Source organism: Etheostoma spectabile, chromosome 7, assembly GCF_008692095.1.
Source record: "Etheostoma spectabile isolate EspeVRDwgs_2016 chromosome 7, UIUC_Espe_1.0, whole genome shotgun sequence".
In the NCBI taxonomy this organism is placed as follows: domain Eukaryota; kingdom Metazoa; phylum Chordata; class Actinopteri; order Perciformes; family Percidae; genus Etheostoma; species Etheostoma spectabile.
Window position 1 is genome coordinate 16,270,852 of NC_045739.1, and position 10,600 is coordinate 16,281,451.

The window sequence follows — 10,600 nt, forward strand, 5'->3', positions numbered from 1 at the left end:
AAGTGAAAACCATTTCAGGTGACTAACTCATCAAGCTCATTGAGAGAACACCAAGGGTTTGCAGCACTTTTAGAAAAGCAAAGAAATTATTTTAAAAGAAATTTGCCAGACAGTGAATTGAACCCGGGTGTTTTACCAACTTATAACCAGATCAAAAGTCAAACCTGCTGTCATAGCCAAACCCTACCAAGGGACTTAGGAGCACCAGGGACACCTTTCCCAAAACCTACTTTCGTCATGCACTTGTAATCAACCTTTTTTCTGCTGACAGATGTAGGTCTGTTGCTGAGCCCTGAGCCTATTGGCCTGGAAAGATGCAAGCTTTGGTTGCTGCACCAGCATCTGGGGTGCCCTACAACCTTTCTGTCTGGGGAAACTGCGCACCACATGCTATGACTTAAAATATGACAAAAACAGACTACACAAAGTACACAGCTCTGCCCTTTAGTAGTTATTAAGGCTTCCCATGTGGAGTCAGAAAAACAGTCAACCTATTTAAAGGTGCTCTGCCACATGTCTTTTATTACTTTGTGGTAATGTCTGAAGTTCTACCACGGACTCTGTAACATTTTTTTTGTGAAAGAAATGCCTTGGTTTCCGGTTTCAATCATTCTAGTGGAGTATAGAAAGCCTGCAGGAAGATTAACCCTCCTGTTGTCCTTGGGGTCAAAATGACCCGTTTACAGAAGAATTAGTTTGGTGCCTTCCCCTTTTATTTTTATCAGAACTATGACCAAAGAATGTTGTAAAAAGCTTCAAAAACGCAGGAAAAATTCAACAAAAACATTTTCTTTTAAACGCTTAGAAAAATTACCAAACAAAATTATAAAAAAAATCGCCAAAGGTGAAGAAAAACTTGTTAAAAAAATAAGTGGACAAAAAAAAAATTGGGTAAATGTGAGAATGAACACTGTTCAAAACAAACAATACCAAAAACATGAAAAAAGTGTCAAAAAAATTGGAAAAAAACATTGAGAAAAGTGTAGGAAAAAAAAAACATCAAAATGTCAAAATTTCGGTCCAGAAAAACACAAAGTTGCAGGTTGATGGGAAGGCAATACAAGGGTTAAGCTTGATTTGTACCAGTTCTCAACGAGCTAAGCGGCTTGACTCTGATTGGCTATCAGTACCTTCTTTCCAGCGCAATGACTAGTAATGAGCTCAGGCAACATGATATCAGACTGACCAGCTTTTGTAGCTGGCCTAATTTCTCCTCTTATTTCTTTTCAGTGGCTAAACCTGACAGTTAATTTTCACATTCACAACATTACACCACCCCTTATGGACCTAACATATTGGGGAAAAAAATGCTAGTAAAATGATTTTGAGTGGCAGGGCACCTTTTTTAAAGTTTAAAACCTTCTGAAACTGTGCCCTGCTGCCACAAACAGCCACAGAATGAGGACGCATTGCGCTTGGCATTTATTATTAGGGTCCGAGCACTGAAGTGCAAGGAACCGATTGTTTTTTGTAGGGATTATTATTCTGGACTGCCGCTGTCATTTTTGAGGGCTTTATCATGTGGGAAAACTCACAAAAACTTCCACACATGTCAGACCTATGAAAAATGACAAATTTCTGTAGTGATCAGGTTTGGGCGTTGTCAGTGGGCTCCATAGCGCCCCCTAACGTGCAACCTTACTAAAAATTAATAGCATTACGTTATTGTGCATATGTACTATGTCCATGTTCTGTTTGCATAAGTAGTGAGGCTTTGTTTTTGCTGGTGCTTCTACTCCAGCACATTGGATTTGAAAGGAAGATTTGATAATGATTAATGGATGTAAACACCCCTACAGCTGACAGTCAGCACTTTACCCAAACAGTCATTTGTTTTATTTCCAGTGTGTTGAAGCACAGAGAACGAATAATGAAAAACTGTTTCTGTCCTGTTACTGACTGGCTGTCTCTTTTGTTTTAATAGCGTGCAAGATTCCATCGAAGAAAAGGAAAACGACCGTGATGGAGCAAGTCTCTACGTTAGTGTCGGCAACAGTCAGCCAGCTCAGAGAGATGGACGTGTCCATGCAGGTCCAGGAGGACGCCCGACTGCAGAGGTTGATGGACCATGAGAAGGAAATGCACAACAATCTTATGAGCCAGCTGGTGGCCATGCATGAAAAGATCAGCCGAGAAAACCACGAAAGAAACCTTGAACACGTGGACAGGATACTGTCTAGGTTCCCTTCAGCCCCTTCGAGTCACTGACTGACACTTCCTGTGTGAGGGACAACGACATACTACGGGGTTATGCAGATGTAGGGAACGCCTCTGACTTGTGCCCAAATTCCTTCCATTGTTGCATTTACATACTATGTGTGATACTGTAGAGCATATCAAAGACATTATTATTACTACTGACTTAAAACGTGATTTAAAAAATAATCTGAATGTGTTAATCAGAACATCAAATATGTGGAGAATTAACACCCGCAGTTTGAACTTAACGTGCGTTTATGGGCATTGAAAAAACATTTTTCCATCGTTTACGTCACTTCCTGTGGCAACTTTGGTTCACTGTAAATATTTCAATGACAAACTGTTTATTGTGGACACAAAAATATTCATAAATAGGCCTGTGTATAAAACCCAGCACCTTAGCCGTGTCCTTTCCCATTTTGTTGTCCTGCAGATAACAAATACCTGTCTGTGCCGTTTGTATGCTTGCATAAGAGAACCGCAGCAAATGTGTTATTGTGGCCTCCATGTTTTCACACACCTGATGCTCTAGGCTACCCCCAACAGTTGGTGGCAGTCATCCAACAAGTTATGCCAATTGCCAATATAACAGAAGAAGAACACCACTCATGCTGGCAGTCAGAAAAACGACGTAATGAAAATGGCGGTCCTGGAAATTCCCAGGCGGCATGAATGCACCATTAGCTTTCAGTTTACATGAAATGAGTCCCAGAAAGGGGATGGATGGATGGATGTACTGCATCTCTTCTGCCACCTCATCTGAGCATGTTTGTGTGTAAACCACACAAATCAAAACGGCAGCTGTGGTCTTTTGTTGTAGGAAACTCTTGCTTTGTCAAAGTGTGTGTGTGTAAGAAATACACTTTACCTGATTAGTTTAAAATTTTGAAATTTATTACAAACTGAGAATCTAAAATAATTAGCAGTGGTTCTGGTGTCATTCTTGGCTGACACGAAATTCCCGGTTGCATTTACTAGTGTCAGCAATCCGGGAGAAAACGTGTCATTGAGGAAAATCACCTTCTGTATCTGACAAACTTAAAATCAGTGCTTGCACATCAATATATCCTGTTCAAAACACAGCATTAAACATAGGCATTACTTTCCTTGTAACTCCACCTTGAATTCACCATCTGATTCAGAATCGGCTAAATAGGCTATGGTTTTGTACTTGTGGCTCACTCAGCTGGGATGTTTTATATATCTATAAATACTTTGATATTGTTCTACACTGTTACTTACAGTGTTTTAATTGTTTTTCCTTTTTAAGAAACAATACAGTTTTCAACTGAAATATGAATCAATTTTTAAACAAGTCTTAAGAAATGCAGACTAATCTGATATGATGCCTAATTTGTGTTGTTTAAGTGTTCTCTTGTTGAAGCACTCTGTCTGCTCCGGATGTCCTGTGCATTATGGGATGGAAACGGACCCCATAACCAGCTGTAGCTCAGAATCACAGCTGCATTATGGGTTCCGTTACAATCCCACCCACAAACGATCTACAGGTCCGGGCTCAGGTGTGATCAGATGAACACAGCTAAAGGGGGGGGGGGAGAGAGAGAGAGAGAGAGAGAGAGAGAGAAAAAGGTCATTAACAGGGGAAAAGGTGACTTTACATTTCACGAGTTGAACTAATTGACCAACAGTCTATGGTTCCTAACGGTTTAACAATCTGTTCTGTAAGTCACAGCTTTTTAAAACTAGGAAAACAAGACGAGCAGCATGCATTTGAACAGAAGAAACAGAACACATGATGTTTACTTTGCAGTATATGTAGTGTTTGATTGGTACAGGACAGCATACTTTGCATGCTGCCCATGCAGAAAACACAACTTCACACTTTTATTTTGCAACCATGCACTCAGCCAAACTGTTGTAAAGAGTTCTTGAAGGGACAGTTCACTAAGTACATACACTTTTTCCTTTTTTAAATTTGGGTAGACTGACCCTTCAAATCCAGTTTGCCTCAACACCTTTTGGTGACTCACCATAAACCAGAGTTAAGATAAACACAAATGCCCCTCTCCTCACAGCTTAACCTAAGCTTTGTTTCCAGTGTGAGCAGAAGAACGTTAAGTAGAATAATTCTAACCTATCGGCTTCTTCTGGCTCCTCTGTTCTCTCCTCTATGGTTTTTAACTGTCGATACCACCTCATGCCAAACGGTCAGTCATAAATTTACGGCTCTGTTAGCTAGGGTTTGAAATGGAAAATTCTTCTTTGGTTATGTTTCTTTTGTTTAGACAAGAAACATTAGCTTATTAGCTGAGCACTACTGTGTGTGTGTGTGTATATGCACATAATGCTAAGCTAATAAACTGATGCCTGGATGATGTTTGTTGGTTCTTAAAGTTAAGATTATAAACTATGTGTGTCACTTTTCAACTTCACTTTTCTAATCTTAATTATCTCTCCGCTTTACATCAGCTGCAGAAACAGAAACTGGAGTTTGATCCAAGTTCACTGGATTGTGGTGTACCATAAGAAGACAACCATTACAAAAAATAAATACAATGCAAGCAGGGTTTTTTTGCTCAAAGAAATTGCTGAAAATAAGTGAAACACCCAACAGCTGCCTGATTATGACTCCTTTAAGAAAAAAAGCCCTGATGCTTATAATAAAAGAAATTAATGCTTAGAGTGCCTATTTAAGCTGCATGAATAAAACAAACCAAAGACATAAAGTTAAAAATGCCAGAAAAAACGTTTCTAGTCAATTTTAAAGGAAAAAAAAAAATAATTCAAGGATTTGTCAGCTTTTAAAATGCCAACACTTAAGCTTTATTAATATATTAAACATTGGAGCCGGATATGAGCTATCGGGTACACAATCACATCACTCACAAATAGCTCTTTGTATCGTTGCTCCATCTTGAAAAACCTGTTGTGGATCATCTGTTGAGTGAAAGAAAACACAAGCAAGAAGAGACACGAGAGGTCAGCCTGACAAGGAAGAGCTGATGAAACGATAAAGGAAGGAGAGAGCTGCAACAAAAAAAACTTCTGTGGATCTAAAAAAAATATAGCTTTTAAATCCTGTTTTAAAGCATACATTTACCTCCAAAGGCTTCAAAAACCCTGAAAAATAAGAACTCAAAAAGAGGCAGTTGTTAAAACAAGAGGACTTAGATAAACTTTCAGTTTGTCACCTATACCTCATTCCTTGAAAGGGGCGGCCGAAGACTTTCCAACAAAGAGAAACAATGGAACAACCACAAGCAGTTTCACAAGCTGTAAAGGTTTCATCAGAAGAATGTGAGGACAAAGTTTGAGAAGCCAAAGCAGGATCAAAGAGAGGTGGAATGAGGACTTGGCACTGGAAGCCAATAGTGTATGAACAGTGAAAGTACAAAAAGACATAAGCATTTAATATTAAATTAAGTATGAAGAATAGGGTCTGAAAGTTCTCCAGCTCACCAACGTGTCAGAGTAGCGTGTCGTCTGTCGTCCCGTCTGCCAACAGCTCCGAGTCTCCAAACTTCCTCTTTAAATACTCGAGAGATTCATTTCACTTTCACTTCTGATCAGACAAAACTCCTCCTTTCCTTCCTTTATCCACTCCCTCCTCGTCCTCATCTCCCTGCTGGAGAGACACAACTACTACTCTGTTGTCTTATTTCTTTTTTTTCTTTTTTTTTCTCTTTATTTCAGATATACGCTTTGGGTCAAGAAATGCTCATTTTTGAAATGCTCATTTTTGTCTGGTGGTTTACATCTTTACAATTTTTAGCAGTCAGTTCTGATGTGAAGTTTGTTTTCTTGTCTTGAAGTACTTTCAAGTTATTTATTAAACCTGTACTGATTAGATATTTATTTTACATTTATGTATTGTTTAAATATCGTAAATATCTTAAAGGATAGACAAGTGAAGTCATTGAAGGTTTTGTCTCATGACTAAATGTATTTATTTTTGATACATGTTCATGAATTTACTCTTTTATTCAGGTCTTGTCTTCGTGTAGCCACTTGTTAACGTGAAGATTGAAATCTATTGAGATTTTATAAAAAGGGCCAGTTCACCCAAATTACAAAAAAACATTTGTTCCCATAGAGCTGTATCTAACCATGCACAGTATAGTTATACTGTTATATAGTTAGTATGGATTTTTAATTTTTTTTTTATCCATAACTTTAGCAACATTGTTTCTTTTGTTTTCTTAAACAAATGGCAAAACAGTCCCGACTGTGAATAATTATCACTGGAAATATTGCTATAGTTACCCTGGGAAAACTGTTGACAGTGTTCAGTGAATCATCCAGACTAATGAAAACATATGTTTCTGGAAAGATGTTGTTTAATGTTTCTAAATGTATTTTTTTTCAGAGCTGTGAACCACCACACACAAACTTCAAGAGACCAGGGGTAAGTAAATGTTTAATTGTAATTTGAGGGATCTAGCTTGCTTTAACATTTGTTGCTCCCCGCTCCTTTGCTGACCTTTTAGTCCCTAGTACGATGCGTTTTGGTATACAGGATTTTGGTTTTTTTTCCAATTTGCCCAGTTTTTCTGAATGTCATTTAGAAAATTACATTGTGGTCTCCAGAAAACCTCTTGGACATTCAACAGTAAATCCGATTCTAAAAGTATCCTCTAGTTCTGGTCCAATGTGTTGTCTGTGATGTTACTTCATTTGCGAGGACTGCCTTGAAAACACTTTTTTACCCTAAATTCTGACAAAAGACCAGCTCATTTTTGAAATATACTTCAAATTTCTTTTCCAATTTTCTTTTTCTTTTTAATTGTTCAGCTTAGTTTAATTTTTCAAGTTAAGTCTGCCTTTAAATTTGTATGGCATAAAAAAAGCTCGCCCATCGTTATCAGGAGTATTAGTAGTAGCAGTAGTAGTAATAGTTTTTTTCTAGTGCTGGAGGTTGGTATAGTAATGGTTAAAATAATGGTTGGTGGAGGAAGAAGTATTTAGATCTTTTACTCTAAAAATATTAAAGTAGCAATACCACAATGTAGCAATATTCTGTTAGAATCAAAAGTCTTGCATTCCAAATATCACATAAGTCAAAGTACAAAACGTTTTCGCATCACAATATACTTCAGTATCAAAAGTACTCATTTCAAAATAATACGTAATATAGCATTGGATCATACTCGTCAATAATGTGCTCATCACTTTAGTGTTAGAGCTGTTAAACGTGGTGCTAATTTGAATTTTATTCACTGCTGGGTAGTTGAATCTAAAATATTACATCATTAAAAAGAAGTATTTCTTATTGGGATTCCGCACAGTACAGTAAGATTCAAATAGTACAATATTTCATTCGGAAATCTAGTGAAGCAGAATTATAAAGTAACAAAAAATGGAATGATTATTAAGTAAGTGTACTAAATGTACTTAGTAACTTTCCACCACTGGTGATGGCAGTAGAACTGACAGTATAATTTAGGACCATAGTGGGGACAGCAGTGGTTGCCAGACAGCTTTAGTTTTAGGATTTGCACGTCTAAAGCTGCAGTTGTTTTGGGATTCGGTTTAAAAGCAAGGTTTTTTTTAGTTGTGGAAGTTACACAGCCTTTCAACAATACGTTTCAATCTCAGCAACTGCTTTATATTGGAATATAGTAGTATTTAAATGCAATTAAGGATACATTTTATGCAACCTGGACATTTTAAAAGAAGTTTCAAAAGTTTGGTAGATATTACTCCAGGACTTCCATGTTTTTTTTGCCATGTAAAACCGGGATCTTTCAGTTGTGCTAATTGAGGCCTGTAAGCCGACTCTTTCCTCGTGTGTTAATTAGCATGTGACATGATGGATGTTGTGAGACAGGTGTGACCGGCAGAGTGTGACAGCAGGAGTCCCATCAGTCCTTCTGAGGTTTAGCCTGGAAAGTCCGGTGGATTTGGCAGAGTACCTGATCCTCCCTCGAGACCTGGTGCAGGAAGAAGGAAGGTGAGGGGGGTCGGAGAGAAGATGGCTGCTGGTTCTCCTCTGATGGAGGGAACCTGCGCATCACTCCCACGTTTTGGCCTTGAATGGAACTCATTAATTAGCGTTAACCCTTGTGTTGTCTTCTTGTCGACCATGCAACTTTGAGTTTTTCTGGGTCCTTTTTTTTTTGGGGGGGGGGGGGGGGGGGGTCATCGCTATAGCTTTGATCATCTTCTTTTGGAACTTTTGTCGCTTTTCCTGGTGTTTTTGAAGTTTGTCACTTTTTTTTTGGTCACTCATTATGAAGGTTTTTTGTTTTCTTTTGCACTTTTTTTTTTCAGTGTTTGTCACTTGTTTCAACACTTATTTTTTTCATTTTATGCTATAAAATGCAAAAATTCAATTAAAGTAGTTAACTGATCATTTATTTTACTTGTAAAGAACGTTGTATGGAACTAGCCACTTAACTTTTTTTGGCAATTTGGTTGAAAGAAACCCACATTTTTGATGTAGAAACCTTTTGAATATTGGTCAAACTTCACCCATAGACAACAGAAGGATTGACACTTTAACAGAAATGCAGTTTATTACCTTGGGTGGACTGTAAACAAACTGGAAAACTGGTTTTCTACTTCTCTAAAATGAATATTGAAACTTAATTGACTTAGTTATAAGGGTATGAATTTAGTGTCTGTGTTAACCTCAGCTTCTCTTAGCTTTTTTTAAAGTTAATTTACAGTTGTGTTGTACCAAATGCAAAGTGTTGCATTTGACTATTTTCAATCAATTTATTTTACAGGACCCCTAGTTTCCTTGTCTTTTCCAAAAAAGAAACAGGTCAGCTGACTATATAATGTAAAATGTGTCTTCAGTCAAGCATACAAGTGTGCAATAATTAAAGGGGCACCTACTACTTCAGCATACTTTGTAGCTACAAAAACCATTCATATCAAAAGTTCAGTTATTTAAGGATTTTTTGCTTTAACTTTTCTCCACCATTTAGCTTTTAAAGTTAAACTTTTCTTTTTACACTGAAAGTCAATGCAGCATTCTTTAAATCCTCTTCAGGCTTCTTCCACTTCTAAATGCTACTGCTCCCACATACAGATGCCATTCACTTTAAAATATTCTCAATTGTCAGTTATTAGACAAATGATTTAGCTTTTTGAACAGTTTTGTTATCACTTTTAAAGTTGAGTGCTTCTTTAGACTTGTGTTTTTAAAGGCTGCTCAGTGCAGTATAGTGCAGAGGAGAGAGACAGAACATCAGCACGTGCGTGCGTGCGTGCGTGCGTGCGTGCGTGCGTGCGTGCGTGCGTGCGTGCGTGTGTGTGTGTGTGTGTGTGTGCCAAATCAACTGAATTTACTGCAGGTGGATTCCAATTAAGCTGTAGAAACATCTCAAGGCTGATTAGTGGAAACAGAATGCACCTGAGCTCAAATTTGAGCTTAATGGTAAAGGCTGTGCACACCTACTGTATGTACAACAGTTTTTATATTTATAATACATTTGCTAAAATCGACAACTTTTTTAAGTTGTCATTATGGGATATGTGTAGAATTTTGAGGGAAAAATAAATTTACTTTATTTTGGAATAAGGCTTTAACATAACAATGTAGTATCCTGTGATTAAAACAACATTCTAAACCATCACTTTTTTGCCGTATACTGTATATACTATGACTTTTTTTAATATACTATGATTTTTCTTCAAACATTTAATATTATGACTATTTTTAACATACTATGACTATTTTTGACATACTATACTGTGACCTTTTCAATTAATATACCATGAAGTTTTCGATTACTACACTTTAACTTTTTTTTCGACATATGCTATATGTTTTCAATGTTAACTCTTCGGTGGCACACAGTGGTTGGCACATGCAATACTATGACTCTTTTTTAAAAATCTTTTTTCAACATGCTATACTATGACTTTTTTTTTTTAAATCTTTTTTTCAACATGCTATACTATGACTGTCTTTTGACATACTAGACAATGACCTTTTTCAATATACTATACAATGAATATTTTCAACATAGGCTACTGTACTATGACTTTTTATCATTTTTTTTTGGACATGCTATACTATGATTTTTTTTTTTATCACTTTTTTGACATACTTGTATCCCTTTTTCAAAATGCTGTACTGACTTCTTTTTTTTCTCTACATACTATACTATGACTTTTTTTTGAGTTATTGTACTAGGAATTTTTTTCAAATATTCTATACTAGGATTTTTTCAACATACATTACTAGGACTTTTCTTCAACATGCTATGCTATTACTGTTTTAACACAAATTGATGTGTTGGGTTGATAACCAGTCCAGTCCAGTTTTTTTTAATATACACAATACTATTACTTTTTTCAACATACTATACCATAACTTTTTTTTATCCTTTTATTACATACATATACTGTGACTATTTCGATTAATATACTATGACTTGCTTCAATATACTATATTATGATTTGTAAAAAAAAATTCTATTCTAGGACG